Below are 16,531 nucleotides of genomic sequence, written 5' to 3'. Positions count from 1 at the left end.
TAAAGTTGATTTTTTTTAGCGATATGGATCAAGAATTCAAGAGGCAACGAGCTCCTACTACTCCAAGGCTACACGTTTTACCGAAAGCGTAGCAGTAGTAGACTGGTTGAGTGGCGATGCACAGCCAATAACATATGTTCTGCGCGTGTCTACGTTACACACCTGAAAGAAATATCCACACACCGGTTCTACGCAGAACACAGACATCCTAAACCTAAGTACATTATTAGGGATGGATTATATCACAAAATATAGTTTTGACGACCGGTCTGGCCTCGTGGGTCACTACCCACTAGGCCAGACCGGTCGTCAAAACTATATGCCTATGAAGCCGATGGTCCCGGGTTCAAATCCTGGTAAGGGCATTTATTCGTGTGATGAGCATGGATATTTGTTCCTGAGTCATGGGTGTTTTCTATGTATTTAAGTATTTTTAAATATTTATATATTATATATATCGTTGTCTAAGTACCCTCAACACAAGCCTTATTGAGCTTACTGTGGGACTTAGTCAATTTGTGTAATAATGTCCTATAATATTTATTTATTTATTTATTTAGTATCAATGGTATCTAATGTCCCATCAAAATATACCGGGGGGTCCGGTAATTAATTGACAACCTTCTAACCTATCATTTTCTTGGGTTTATAATTTTAGTAAAAGTTTCGTGGTTTTCGAGATAATCAAACTTTTTTTTTTTTAATTACCAACTACCCTACTAATAAACATTTATCTTGAAAACCAGAAAAACCAGACTTATAAAATGTATGTTTTTGTTTTTTAGCGATGTGGGTCAAAAAGAAACAGGAGGGAAATCTCCACACGCCGGTCCTGCACGCAACACGGACATCCTCCACCTAAATATATTATTAGGGATGGCATTTATCGCAAAATATAGTATCAATGGTATCGAGATGTTCAAGTATGTATACCTACGTTCTATCGTATATTATGTACAGTAGGTTTGTTGAATGGAGCGCGCAACATGGACATCCTGCACCTAATCGTATTATTAGGCATGGAGTTTGTTACAAATTGAAACCTGAAAGTTCCTGGAACTTTAAAAAAATCCCTGACATAAGTTTCAAACAGCATTCCTAAAATACAAATTATCACCGAACAAATTGTATCTAAAAATAGACAATATGTTATATTTTCAACAAATATTTTCATTGTGTGACCTCTAAATGGCTCATTCCAGAAACTTTCAGTATTACCCACGGGAAAGGATCCACGAAAACTTGAACTGGAACAAAAGAATTGGAACTTTCCGTGAATACGAAAACTCATTCTTTTAAATGACAAAAGACGGGTTCTTTTCGCTAACACGCTAAATGTTTATTGAAAAGTTTAATTAAGACAAAAACTTTAAATAGTGGTTTAAGTGTGAAGAGAAATAAAATAAAATGTTGTTTTTTTTCATATTTTATATGTTTTTACTGCGGAATGGTGTCAATCAAACTCATAAATGATTTAGGCATCCTCGATATATACGAAAACGATACCAAACTTGGCCTAGTAGCTTAAACGATATAGATATCAAGATAAAGTTGAGAGCCCCTTGAAAATGTACATCAATAATCTTGGTGACTCCATTTCTTAAATCCATCCTTGTGTCATAATTCTAAGGACCAATACTGCCAAAGGAAATCTTTTGTTGACTTTGGAGCTACAACTACGAGTATGTTAGTTATCTTACAGTAATTTGGGCTAGAAACAGCGGCGGTTTCTTCACCATGAGCATAGATGGTTACACGTTTTACGAAAGCAGATAGATAGATAGATAGAATACCCTTTATTGGCATGCCTCAGTGAAAAGACACAAGAAAAAAAAGACTAAATGTAGAGGCAGACAACAGGCGGTCTTATCGCTAAAGAGCGATCTCTTCCAGACAACCTTTGGGAAGCGGAAATATAGAAGTTGATCGAAAAAGTAGGTGTTGCTAAAACGTTATAAAGCCTACATTCACATACACAATTACAGTGTGGTGTGTGGTGTGGTGTGGTGTGGTGTGGTGTGGTGTGGTGTGGTGTGGTGTGGTGTGGTGTGGTGTGGTGTGGTGTGGTGTGGTGTGGTGTGGTGGTGTGGTGTGGTGTGGTGTGTGGTGTGGTGTGGTGTGGTGTGTGTATATAAGAAATACAAAAAGACATATATAAATACATAAGCATATGCAGTCAGATGACTCAGGAGTAGCGCTGCAGCACGGGAGGTTGGAAACTCCACTGTAAAGCTCGCATCATCCGGCCATAGGACACGAGGAAATTCACCGTCACAATTTAAACTAATCAAAGGATATTTTTTTAACTTTACTTAATCTTTATTATACTTATAAGAAGAGTACTTATAACTTACAGTTTTTGTTTTGTAATAAAGTGAAAGCTAAAGTAATTTATTTTTATCAAGTTATCAAAACGGGTGTTTCATTAAGCTAGGTTATAAATGTAATACTTACAATGAGAGATAGCCTACTTTTCAAAAAAGGATTGTGTTTAATTTTGTTTCTTTTGTAAACCGTGGCCCAATAATATTCCCTTATTTTTATTTCAAAATCAACTTTGGCTAAGCGCTGGCGTTGGTAAACAATTATGTATATATTTAGCACACATCAGTATTAAAAGTCATTCAGCAGTATTATTTTATACTTATGATCAAAGTAATTAGACTCATATATTTTTAATGTTTCAGTGATGTACGTAAAATCGAAACGCGGGAATCCCCTGCTGGTGGTCGCAAGTTACCCTTTCTTCAACCGACGCAACACCATGTCAACAACAGAGTGGCGCTGCACCAAATACCCCAGCTGCATGGCCAGGGTCATAACGAACACTCTCACGGGGGAATTTGTTAGAGTTATGATCAATCATGGACATGAAGCGCCTAAATTTGTAATAAAGGATGGGTGTTTTATAAAAATAAGTAAGTGAATTCTGAAGTAAGTTAATTGAGGTATATATTGGTTGTGTTTGTTGTTGTTGATGATGCTCTTATTTGTATGTTTACGTGTCATAAACGTCATTGTTGGGCAGGATTTGTACATATATCTTACATGAATTAAATTTGTGTCAACAACAGCGTAAATTTTTACACCTATGATTTTTTAAACTGTATTTTTAATTGTCTTTAAAGTAGGTACCTATGATTCTTCATTGACTTGTTTTGATTTGCGTTTTATTATCTTGTTCAGCATATATATAGCTTACCATGCCAGAATTTGTTGTGAAAATTGGTGACTTATACCCGCTGAAAGATCTATGTTAACAAACTATGAGAAAGTTGTGTAAGGCGGGACAATTATAGGTATTATTAGCAAGAGTTTTATTTCTTATCACTACATGATTTGCCTGTGTAGACGACAAATTTTCATTGACACAGAAACACAAATTGCTTGTCTAGTACTTACACTTAAATAATAATTATGTCTTAATTTAATACGTATATCATCCTATCGGATAATACATAAGTGGTTTTCCGGCAGGAAGCTTATGCACATGGAGCAAAAGGACCGTTCTCTGTTGGAATGGTTCCTTATGCACATGAAGCTTAAGGACCTTTCTGTGATGGAAAGGCTCATTTGTTCCATCTATCATGTTATCTTTTTTTAGTCATATGGACAAAGACCGTGCGTGAAAAAGACAAGCTAATTGTGAACCGTTACTCTTTCTACCTCAAACGGCAGCTGAATTCTTCCATGGAGTGGCGATGTACTAGATACCCGTCCTGTGATGCCAAGGTTGTCTGCAATCCCTTGACCAAAGAAATCGTTAGGAGTATGCTCGGTCATACGCATTCGCCGCCCAACTTCCTTATAAGAGACGGTTATTATTCGAAGATATAATAATTTTATACGATTGTTAAAATAAAATATGCGTTTCAACGTAAATTTATTTATTTTTTCTGAATATTCAAACATATAATTATCAAAGTGGCTAGTTAAGACGTTCACAGATTTGCCGCCAATCACAGAGCAGACAATTTCTGTAATAATTTTAGTACATGCTTTAACTTTTTTTTGTTATACCGAGTGGCGGGTGTTTCAAGAAGTTTACAATTCTACTAGACCTTAAATATATTCGATTACAATAGTTTTTTTTTTAGGAAAATGGGATATAGGTACTGATTTAAATTTGCCTTCTAGGTAAATAATCTCTTACTTCTCTTCTAATCTCAGGCAACTAGCCAAGATGATAATCGATGATAGAAAACGCCTACTTAAATAAGGTATGGAAATAGTTACGTGACATTTCCTAGCATCTGTCACCCCGATACATGCTGTCTTTTCGTTTGGCGTTCATCGATGTACTTTCATCTTCGATAGGCTTGGTGGTCTATCCAAGTCTTTTTACGTTTCTCTGTAGAAATCTATCATACTATTCTAAATATCTTCAGTACTATGGACAAAATCCCGTCGAGGAAATGACATGATGATAGTCAATGGCTACTCCTTCTTCCTCAAGCGTCGGGCTGTAACCACCATCGAGTGGAGATGCACTAACCACTGCAACTGCAAGGCAAGAGTCATCACGAATGCATTCACCAACAAGTTTATGAAGTCCATGTTGAATCATACGCATGCAGCTCCGCATTTTGTTATAAGTAAGGGCTATTATCTTAAAATATAGTTGTTATGTTTAATTTTGTTGAATATCATAGTTACGGAAGGCTATGAAGCTAAGTAACTGACCGTTATATATTTGTAATAAATAATGTAATTTCTTTCCATCTCGTTTTATTCTGGAGAATAGAGGTAATTTTGAATTTTATTACGCCAGCAATGATAAATTCGTAGTTTGATATATTGAGGAAAAAGCTCAACTAGATCAAGGTAATCTATTAATTAAGGGTTGTGAACCAAAGATCATGGCCAAAGTGAGGGTGGACGTTTAAGCAGTTTCATCATGAAGATCCTTGTTTCTTGGTTCTGATAGATATATCAAATAACCGGGATATTCTCCACAGTATATTCGATTTGTTTTAATAATCTTTATATTTCAGTGACCTACATAAGCAACGTGAGAGGCAAGGAGCTGTGCCTTGTTAACGGTTTCAGCTTCTACCTGCAGAGGCATATGAAGTCCAGTGTGGCCTGGCTCTGCACGTCCGGGTCCAAGTGCAAGGCTAAAGTGGTTACAACCGTTGACAGGAAATTGATATATGCGAATTTAGAACATGAGCATGCTGCTCCCAAGTATATTATACGAAATGGAGTCTATTTGAAATTGTGAACTGGTTTGTGAGATTGTGTTTATACGATGTACCTACCTACTGTTTTGTGGAGTTGTAAAAATAAAGCTGCTTTTTACGTATAAAATGCCATATATTTTGAAATTCATAACTGCTTGGCTTCGAGCAACTCCAGCTTCCGACACGTCAGAAGGGAGGAGCCTAAGCGATATCTTACCGAACAAATCATTCTGCCATTTTTTGCGGGGGGGGGGGGGGGGGGAACGTGCACACAGTTGCACTTCTCACTCACTACATACAAAATCCAATCTGTAATGACGACACAAATACATAGAAAATGAACACATGTCAAAGACAAATCTTGCACACCTCGATCTCTTTGTGTGTACGGACGAGTCACAACATGCACCGCCATAGGTACAGTTGTACCTATGCTTCGGCAGAGGGGAAATAGTATGAATGCCGTCCGCCTTCCCGGTGTTGCTCGAAGCTGTTTGGTGTTTAAAATTATCTTTCATTACTTCTTATCTGTTTTATACGTCAGTGGCAAACAAGTATACATATACTATGGACGCGTGCAATTCCAGAGGTGTTACATGCGCGATGCCTACCCTAAAACACCGCACTTTCGTTACGCTCTGGCTACCTTACCGGCAAGAACACAACACTATGAGTAGAGTCTAGTGTTATGTGGCTGCGGTTTTCTATAAGGAGGTACTTCCCCAGTTGGGCTCTGCTCTAGGTCTGGAATGGCAACGGTATACGCTGTGTTTTGCCCCACCACACAAAGTGAGATGACATTCACAGTGCCCATAGGAACATCTTTTTTGGGCATAGTTTAACATACCCTGGTCCTAAATATTTATATTAATTAATTGTCCAGTATTTATATTAATTGTCAATAGCTTTACAAGTTTTAACCTCAGTCAAGGGTACGATATAACATTTGTACATCGCCGATTAAAAGCTTAGAAAATAAGAAGTACCTAAGTATATATATATATATATATCGTTGTCTAAGTACCCTCAATACAAGCCTTATTGAGCTTACTGTGGGACTTAGTCAATTTGTGTAATAACGTCCTATAAAAAAAAAAAGAAATTAACTTTACCTCATTTCCAGTGATGTGGACCTGCAACGCCCGCGGCAAAGAGATCCTCATCATCAACGGCTACACGTTTTACTGCCACAAGCGGCGGAAGAACGATACGGCCTCTTGGACTTGCACGGCCGGCGGGCAGTGCAGGGCTCGCCTATTAGTCGCTAACACTAGGGATATAATACGAGCAAATCTGTTACATGGACATAAACCTCCTACATTTTTTATAAGGAATGGGGTCTTTGCTCGACCTTCGGACCTACAATAGCTACTGTTTCTATTGTCGCAAGCGACGAAAGTACACCTCAGTATCCTAGACTTGCACGGCCAGTGGTCAAGGTGAGCCTACTAGACGCTAACAATAGGGGTATAAATAAATGGGATGTTTTATAGACCTTTAGACCAACAATAGCCACTGGTTCTACTGGTATAAACAGAGAACAGAAATAAGGATATAAGGATAAGTACTAGCTATCTACTTTGTCCCATCTATGGTTACTAGTTCTACTGACTAGCTATTCTCTAACACTAAGGGTGGGATAAGTGCACAATCTGTTTGTTTTTAAAGTGTGGATGATAGTGAAATTATGTTTCCAATATTTTTTTCATAAACTAGGTTAATACAAGATCTCCAGTTTTTTTGTACGATTTACAAATTATTTTTTAATCTAGTCACGTTTACTTAATATGAGAGAGCCCAAGCATAACATACCTAATCAATCATTTTGTACGTAATGTTAATATTTGGTATAATAATTATAGCAAATATTAGGATTACTCAGGTAGATAAAAGTAATTTATATGGAATACAATGTTTTACATAACCTTCTTTTGTATGAGGAACTGTTAGAAATTCTATCAAGGTATCATTTGATTGAATGTCTAATTTTCCATACTTAATACTCTACTTATATACGGTGTTGTGAACTTGTGAATGTGTTCTAGTCATTAAAATGGCATATTGATTGTAACTGCTTTATTTATTTTGTTAAATTCAACAGTTAGGTATCTACAAACAGAAAAATTGCCGCAATACCGAGGTCATCCCTTAAAAACTAAAGTTTGACACAGTAACTGAATATAGTAGCAACGTACAATGTCCATTAATTTCTTTCTTTAACGCATTCACTGCCAGCAACCCGCCAGGCGGGCGCTCAGTCCGTAGTTGCTTTTCGCTACATACGCATTTTCCCATGTTACGAGCATAAATTCGAATAACATCCCTGTATATCATACCTATTGTGTCGAATAATAGGCCCTCTGACAATTCCTTATACATCTTTTCCTTGTCTCGTGTTTTATTTTTATACAAACAAACTTCATTAAATATTAATTATTTCACTATCATAGCTAAACATAAACACACTTCTGCTTGTTTATTACAGTAATATGGACGAAAAACAAGAAAGGCAATGAGATGGTTGTAGTCAACGGATATTCCTTCTGCAAAAACGCGATACGACGAAACACTGTGTCTTGGAGGTGCACGAACACCTATCAGAAATGCAAGAGCCGTTTCTTGGCCACTCCAGAGCGCCAGATTATTCGTGCAAACCTTAACCATAACCATTCCGCTCATAAGTTTATTATAAGGGATGGGGTTTATCTCAGAGTTTAACCCACGGTCAAAGAACCCCTAAAGCGTCAACAACTGAGCGCGGCTCCAGCCCAATATCAACCTTGTTGCATTCCGATAAGGTGCACAATGACGCACCGCTCTCCTGGGTTTTATGTGACATTAGCTTCCATTACATTGTATACGTAGTATATTATATTACTTAAAATAAAATATTTCAGGTTAGTATTAGTAGTAGTTAATAGGTAGGTATATTATAACTCACTATAGGTATATGTATATAACCTATATTGAAGACAGTATGCAAGTTGTATAATTAAGGGGCTCCCCGCGGTTTACATCGAGTTTTGACTAGTTTTGAGTCTCCTACATTTGCACTATAGATAGAATTATAAGACAAACGGCTATCGGTTCTTTAATCTTTTATCTCCATTCTGGTCTGCTGGATTTTCAAAGGAAGGAACACTTATTTTTTAAACATAGTGTAAAAAACACTTTTTTCGTTACGCGATTGCTGTTAAGGATTTTACACATACGAAATCTACACATTTGGGTTCGTCTTAGATGTCTCTGAAGATTGGTAAGAGATTTTAATTTTAAATTAATTAACAGAAAAGTTATGGCCAGTAAACCAGTTTTTTGGCCTAAAATTGTTCAACTTTGATGCCAAGTATCTTAAAGACAATGAACTTTGAAGTAAATATGTGACACTATTACACGAGAAATTGATTTCTACCAGTTAAATTCTTTTACTATAGAGCGAGATAGGAAATCCAAATTAATTTTTAGATTCCCGACGAATGTTCTTGATACACTGCCATAGATTTATTTGTTGTTTTTTATCACAAGTATACCGTCAGGTGACAAGCAAAACTCACTAATTACTAAAAAAATATTTAACAATAATCAACCGTGTTTTCGTAGTAATATGGTTAATTGTGCCTATGAACTTTTGGTGGTCATTAGTGACTTTTGCTTGTCACCTGTCATACGTACTAATTGAATTTTTAATTTGAATACTCTTCCAGTGATATGGGCAAAAGATACAAAAGGCAAGGAGTTGGTTGTAGTTAACGGCTACAAATTCTACAACACAGGCGCGAACTCAAGCCTAAAATCAGTGTCGTGGCGGTGCACACATACACACAAACACTGTAGGAGCCAACTCACCACCCAGGACGGCAAGATTCTTCGTGCAAATTTAGAACATAACCACGAGGCTCTCAATTTTGTTATACGCAATGGTGTATATCAGAAAGTATCTAAGATTTATGATAGTATCCTTAAATTAAATAGTCGTATCTAAAAATTATTGCTACGCTCACTCATTGTATTAAAATATCTTTATCTTGTCTATTACATACGCATTCATAACAAATGTATAAATTTCACTGTATATCCCGCTTTAAACAGAAAAGAAATAATTGTTTTTTTTATTTTTATGTTAGTCATTTTATTCTGAATTTAATTTTATATGGATGTATTTTCTGAAATAAAATATTGAATTGAATTGAACATATTAAGAAAATAAATACTGTTTTATAAGATATAGCTGCATAATGCTATCCACAACAGGCTTCGTCGTTTTTCCTTATGTTAATTATTATAATAGAAAGTAATTTTAAAGAACTGCCCCAAATCTCAGACTACAGGTACAAAGGCAACCTCCTCTTAAATTTATCTTTATCTCTTTGCAGTGTATGTGGCAAGAAATAGTAGAGGGAAGCAGACAGCGATTCTTAATGGCTATACGTTTTGCTCCAAAAAAGTAAGAAAAAGCACTATATCTTGGCAATGTACTACGCACAGTACATGCAGGAGCCAGTTCCTCGCTACTAAAGATGGTCACGTACTACGTGGTGATATTGATCACAATCATGCACCACCTAATTTTGTTATTCGCGATGGATTCTATTTTAAGGCTCCTCCTCCCGCAAAATACCGTAAAACTAAGTTATTCTAAATCATTTTTTACATTCAGCGCAAGTGTCGTTTTGCCTCTACGAAGTATATCCGCTACATACCGGGAAACCCATGTTATGGGCTACGCGTAGCGCTACGTCCGTAGCGCAGCGGTGAATATGTTAATGGCGTTTATTTCGAAGGGAATTATGATAGTTAGAACGTTTCATTTCGGAGGGAATTATAATATATTCTACAACTATTAGTTGAATTGCGGAGGAGAATTCACTCCTACGTATCAGGTATATTAATAGTACATTGTGGAATAAGGGAGGTATGGACATAATAATTTTACTAACGAGAATCACCTTAAATTGTAGAGCCATATATTTATAATTATAACTGAATGTCTATTAATGTATAATAAGATAAATGTATATAAGAATCGTACATATAAATACCTTTTACATATACATTTAACGCTGACCGAGAGGTGGAACTCACCGATACTGCGGCGATGGATTCAGATCGATGGCACAGTGTTTTTTTTTTTAATTTTTACGGATTTTATGATAATATGTAACTGTAGCTGTAGTTTCAATTAATTTTACCAATTTATTTACTAACATAGTTTCTTAAGAATTCACCTATTGTTACTAAAATATTTAATTTGAATCTTGATTCATATTTTTATATTACTCATTTTATTTTGAATTGAATTTTATATGGACTTATTTTCTGAAATAAATTATTGTATTGAATATATATTATAATTAAAAAATCACTATTTTTATTGCATAAAGCTATCCGCAACGGGCTCCGCAATTTTTCCTTATGTTAATTATTATAATACACAGTAATTTTAAAAGACCGCCCCAAATCGCAATATACAGGTACAAAATCAACCTCCTCTTAAATATATCATTATATCTTTGCAGTGTATGTGGCAAGAAATAGTAGAGGGAAGCAGACAGCGATTCTTAATGGCTATACATTTTGCTCCAAAAAAGTAAGAAAAAACACTATATCTTGGCAATGTACTACGCACAGTACATGCAGGAGCCAGTTCCTCGCTACTAAAGATGGTCACGTACTACGTGGTGATATTGATCACAATCATGCAGCACCTAATTTTGTTATTCGAGATGGAATCTATATTAAACTGTGAAATTTAGTTTTTAAGCATGTTTATATAATGAAAGTAAGCAAGGTATTAAACGTAGAATGAAATGTAGGGGTTGCTTTCTTGATTTTGATGATTGAAAACCTCTTGGTGCCAATCTGGGTCATTATCATGTGGCTCCTAAATTGTATAGACGATATAAAATGTGAAAAACAATTGCACATTCCACGATATTACGAGTATGATATTGTTTGAGTTATATTAATGTTTCTGTATTCTGGACCCTTTTCGACGACCGGTCTGGCCTCGTGAGTAGTGACCCTGCCTATGAAGCCGATGGTCCCGGGTTCAAATCCTGGTAAGGGCATTTATTCGTGTGATGAGCATGGATATTTGTTTCTGAGTCATTGGTGTTTTCTATGTATTTAAGTATTTATAAATATTTATATATTATATATATCGTTGTCTAAGTACCCTCAACACAAGCCTTATTGAGCTTACTGTGGGACTTAGTCAATTTGTGTAATAATGTCCTATAATATTTATTTATTTTGTTAAAGTTCTGACTGTGTTTGTTTCTTTTTAAGAGGAACTTAATAAACAGGTAAGTATAAGACTTAATTAAACAATTTTTTTACTACAATTAGCATTTGTTTTTTTTTGTTACTTTTACTGTTCAACTCATTGAGGGAATCTCACTCTAACCGAATTGAGAGAGAGTTAATTAAGAGTAATAACTATTAAATGCTTGTATACCGGAACGCGGATCTGCCTACGAGGTAACTATTTAGAAAAACGCGGCATATGAGAGCTGAAATCAACAATTTGAAATAACATCAACAAAAACGCATTATATGCCAAAAATCCCTAACATCATTTCGGAAAAAAGCTGATACCTTTTAAACCGCTGTAAGGATTTTTATCAGCGTCAAATTTTCAACACCCCTCTTTTTGCGTAGGGTATTAATATTTTTCGTTATTCAATGGTTCTGTAATCTATTCAATTTTATGCAATTTATTTTCAGTGATCTGGGCCAAAAGTGCTAGAGGAAAAGTGACTGCTGTTGTCAACGGATTCTCATTTTGCTGCAACACTATCAGTGCAAGAACTATATCGTGGAAATGCACCAATCACAAGATATGTAAAAGCCACTTCCTGGCCACTAAGGATGGGCAGATACTACGTGCTTATTTAGACCATAATCATGCGGCCCCTGATTATGTCATTCGAGATGGAGTTTATACAAAACTGTAAATAAGCACTGTTTACAAAGACCCTTTTATAAGGGCCAACACACATACCCACGATACGACGTCGTATCCACGAAATGACGTCGTATCGTAGGTATGTGTGTTGGCCCCGCGATACAACGCCGTAACGTTGCACGATGCCGCAACGTGAGACGACTTCGTATCGTGGGTATGTGTTGGCCCTAAGTTACAGTTTTACATTATTATTTTAAATTACCATCACTGTTGCGCACAAAGTCAATGGTCGATCTCGGTTAAGTTAAAATGATATCTAGTTTAAAACTTCTTAAAAATGAGAATAAAGATATTTAGTTTTTAATTAATTTATCTTCATCTTCCTATAGCGTTGTCTCGACCTACTTTTACTTATTATGGATCAATTATTATTTTTGATTCGAGAAATGCATAACAACATAATTAATGTAACATGTGTATTTTTTTTCAGTGCTCGTAATTAAAAACGCTAGAGGAAAAGAGACAGCAATAGTTGACGGCTTTACGTTCTGCTGTAGTAAAAGAAACAGGAACACAATATCTTGGCAGTGTACTAAGCATTCAATATGTAAAAGCCATTTTCTTGCCACAAAGGATGGCCATATTTTACGCGCTAATCTCGATCATAATCATACGGCTGCTAATTTTGTAATTCGTGGTGGGATTTATATTAAACTCTGAAGTATAAACTTCTTTTCATCCTATTACCCTGTGTTCATAATCTTCCACTGACAGCGGCCTGGCAGCATAGGCAGTCTGGATAACCTTCCACCCCATCCACAAATACCCAACTCAACTGAAGTAGAATAGTGAATTTATATAAAGACCAACCCTGTATATTTGTCCATTAGTATTTTAAAACCATACGAGTAATTAGGTACTAACACGGTCCACATTCGTAGGGTATTACCTATCCCAAATCGTCAATAGCCACCATTGGCTACTGTAAAACTGCATGATTGTCATATACTGATGAAGATTAAAGGAAATTCAAATAACTTCGTAACTATACACAATGTGCTTGTACAGTTAGCGTCAATACCCGGACCCGGATACGTCCTTTGGACCCGGGTACGTCCTTAAACTACGTCCACAAGACCGGTATGGGCATTGTGAAAGTCGTCTAGCTTAGTGTGGTAGGGCACAGCACAGCGGATCTTATTCCAGATCTAGAGCAGAGCCCAACTGGGGAAGTACCTCCACCTTACAGAAAACCGCAGCCAAATAACACTAGACCCTACTCATAGTGTTGTGTTCCTGCAGGTGAGTAAGGTTGCCAGAGCTCAGCGAGGGGAGGGAGGGTTGTTAGGGTCGGTAACGGGCATATAACTCATCTGGAGACTGCTTACCATCAGGCGAGCCGTATGCTTATTGGCCACCGATGTAGTATAAAAAAATACCAGTGGAAGAAAAAGCATCTGCAAGTCCGAAATACTATACAAATAGAGATAAATTGCTATAGATTCCGATCAAAACTTGTTAGGAATAGAATAAAGAAAGAACGAAAATGCGACCGAAAACTAAGAAGGGGTTTAAAAATCAGTACCTTGTCAGTGAGATAAAATTGGTTTCGTTTCGGTCGTTACAATAAAATAGAATGCAGAAGGCAAAAAACCCAAAATAACTGATATTTTAACTTTAAAAGAAATAAACGCGAAGGTACCTACGTTGTATCGGCCATGATTACTGATTGTCCAAGTAAGTATTATATTTAATCTAAAATGACTGAACGCAGTTTCGAATGGCGGATATCCTATATAACACTTGACATACATTGTTGCTAGATGAAATCCTATATAGATAGATTTGAGCACGAATTCTAATTGTTCTAGAAAGAGAGGCGTATCTCATTTTGTTAAGTTATTAAAGAATTAGGTCTGATCCGTTACTTTTATGTTCACTGACCTATAGAGTGTACCGTGACCTTATTGTTTGTGTATTTTTTTACAGTGAGCATTGTAAAAAATAGAAGAGGAAAAGAGACGGCGATAATTGATGGCTATACATTCTGCATCAACAAAGTGAATAAGCGCACAATATCTTGGCAGTGTACGAATAGTAACATTTGTAATAGCCACTTCCTTGCTAGTAAGGATGGGCAAATGATACGTGCGCCTAATGAACATAATCATGGGGCTCCTAATTTTATTATTCGAAATGGAATTTATATAAAACTTTGAGCTAGAATCTCAAGCTCAAGTAATCTGGAGAATTGCCATCTGTTAATAATTTAAAAAATATGGTTACTGGTTGTAAGCAATTGAAATTAAAAACTTCGCTACATAATAAGACTATTTTTTTTACTATCGCCCCGATTCGAAGAATGTGAATGTGATAACCATAAGTTCTCAATTAGTTATCGTTTGTATGTCGTATAATTAACAGAAACAGCTCGATTCGGTGTCACTTTGATTAAATATCGTAGTTAGATCTTATTGGGATCACAGCAGAATCGAAATAAACGTCAATTTTGACATTTAGTTTAGTTATCGATCTTTTTAAAATCTTTCCAAGATCTTAAACGTGTCTTTATCATTCTCCGAATCGGGCCGTGTAGGTAATTTTCCGATATAATTATTGTTATAGAAAAGTAAATGCTGAAAATGGACCTATAAGTTGTTTCATTTATGTTGTGGCCACATCATACAATTTGATCATTCATGAAATGCCATTTTGGAATCGATCACTTCATGATATGGTTAGGTTAAGTTTGACTTTTTCATGATGTCGTCAACCGATAATTTCGTGAAATTGAAACATTATGAAATGATCAATTCTAAAATCTGGTCACTACATTTATTAGGTACTACGCACATAAGTGGCACACTCAAACAATTTAGATTGTACCCACCTGTTTCTTTATGTACTCGTACCATTTTTTGCCATCAAAAGTGGGTAACAACAATACTGTCCATTATTTCGTTTTTGAAATAAATCTATCTATAAGTATAATATAATCCTAGAATAATAAACAAGAATACGATTGCATTAAATAAGTGTAAAGAATATTCTTAAAGTAAATAATAGCAATAGTTATTTGTACAACAAGAGAGCAAAGTTTGATATTTTTTCGAGTGATTATTTTGAATCCCGTGCAAGCGAAATATTCTATAATTTAGAATCTTGAGCGAAGTAAAGGACTTAAAAGCGCACCAGATGTAAATAACTGTTCTTTACGGGATAAGGTTCAATTTTGATTGCAGGTGAATCATAAGGCAAACGCGTCTGGATTCTTAACTGATTTTATTGTAACTGAACGAGAGGGTAAAAATGCATAAGTATCTATAGGTACAGCTAGATAGTAAGTATAGTATGAGGACGGAAATCGACAAAACATACCGCCCGCCAAAAACAACAGTTTTTAACTTAACTAAGGAAAATACATAACCTAAAACTTACGTACATAGTTGCTTGAACAATAATATCCAAATGCATCCAAACACTTAGGTATCACAAGCACTAACATCACAACCGTATGTTTTAAGTTCAACACTAATAAACAAAACTAATGATTTCAATGCATTTCACTTGCATAATAACAAATAACTAATTACAATTCGAGCGACGCTGGCGTGAACCAAAGAAACATGATAACTGATAAAGTAGGCTCAATTTCTTTAAGTAAACAACTAACTGCCTGCATCGCGGAGGTAATAATTGCGTGCCCGCGTAGGGTATCTTTTGTTAACTTTTTAGTACCTAAGCTTACTTCTAAATACAAAATCTATATTAAATAGGTCAACCATAATAACAAAACTTATTACATAGCATACACTTTAGTGGACTGTATACGTAAATCATTTTGTTTAACCGACTTCATAAAAAGGAGGTTCTATGTTTGTAATACGTATGTATTTTGTTCGCTTTTATGGACGACGTGAAGCATAATATCTTAACAAACAATTCGTTGTATTTTTTTTTGTACTTAAACAAGTTGAATAGGTAAGTAAATAAGGAAAAACGTAATTTCTAAACAAATAAAGGTTTACGAACCTATTTTACCTGTGCATTTAATTACATTTGCATGTAATAAAGTTACAATGGTATGCTTAAACGCTGGTTATAAGAAAGTCTGCGATCCGCTCGGTAACCCATTATCAAGCATTAACCCATAGGGGATCCGTCTTATACGAATGCATCCTCCTATAAATACATAAATAACATAAACTTAGCAGCTTTTTTATACTTAACGTAAATTACATAGGACAACGTATTTAGCGCTTTGAATAAATTTTAGGAAAATAGCTTATGTCGCTAATCTTTGTGCTTATGTATTGAGTAGGTTTACCAATTACAACTACAGTCGGCCAGCATTATTAGTACCTGAAATTTATGAACATACGAAATAAATTTAACTGCCCACCATAGCTCATTATTTTTCACTCCAGACGTTAACTGTGTA

At 35.7% G+C, this 16,531-nt stretch overlaps 2 long non-coding RNA genes across 2 annotated transcripts; both read left to right on the top strand.

The window, feature by feature from the left end:
• Positions 1-321: 321 nt before the first annotated feature.
• LOC133515861 (uncharacterized) lies at positions 322-5,308 on the top strand. Its single transcript, XR_009799103.1, has 2 exons — positions 322-2,918; positions 3,605-5,308. It is a non-coding gene; the product is annotated as an uncharacterized LOC133515861 (long non-coding RNA).
• Positions 5,309-7,017: 1,709 nt separating this feature from the next.
• Positions 7,018-11,438, top strand: LOC133515860 (uncharacterized). The gene is made up of 2 exons (XR_009799102.1): positions 7,018-8,080; positions 8,888-11,438. It is a non-coding gene; the product is annotated as an uncharacterized LOC133515860 (long non-coding RNA).
• Positions 11,439-16,531: the final 5,093 nt, after the last annotated feature.

The sequence above is a fragment of the Cydia pomonella genome, chromosome 3 (genome assembly GCF_033807575.1).
Source record: "Cydia pomonella isolate Wapato2018A chromosome 3, ilCydPomo1, whole genome shotgun sequence".
In the NCBI taxonomy this organism is placed as follows: domain Eukaryota; kingdom Metazoa; phylum Arthropoda; class Insecta; order Lepidoptera; family Tortricidae; genus Cydia; species Cydia pomonella.
Note: the sequence above shows the minus strand (reverse complement) of the source record. Positions and strands in the feature narration are given on the sequence as shown.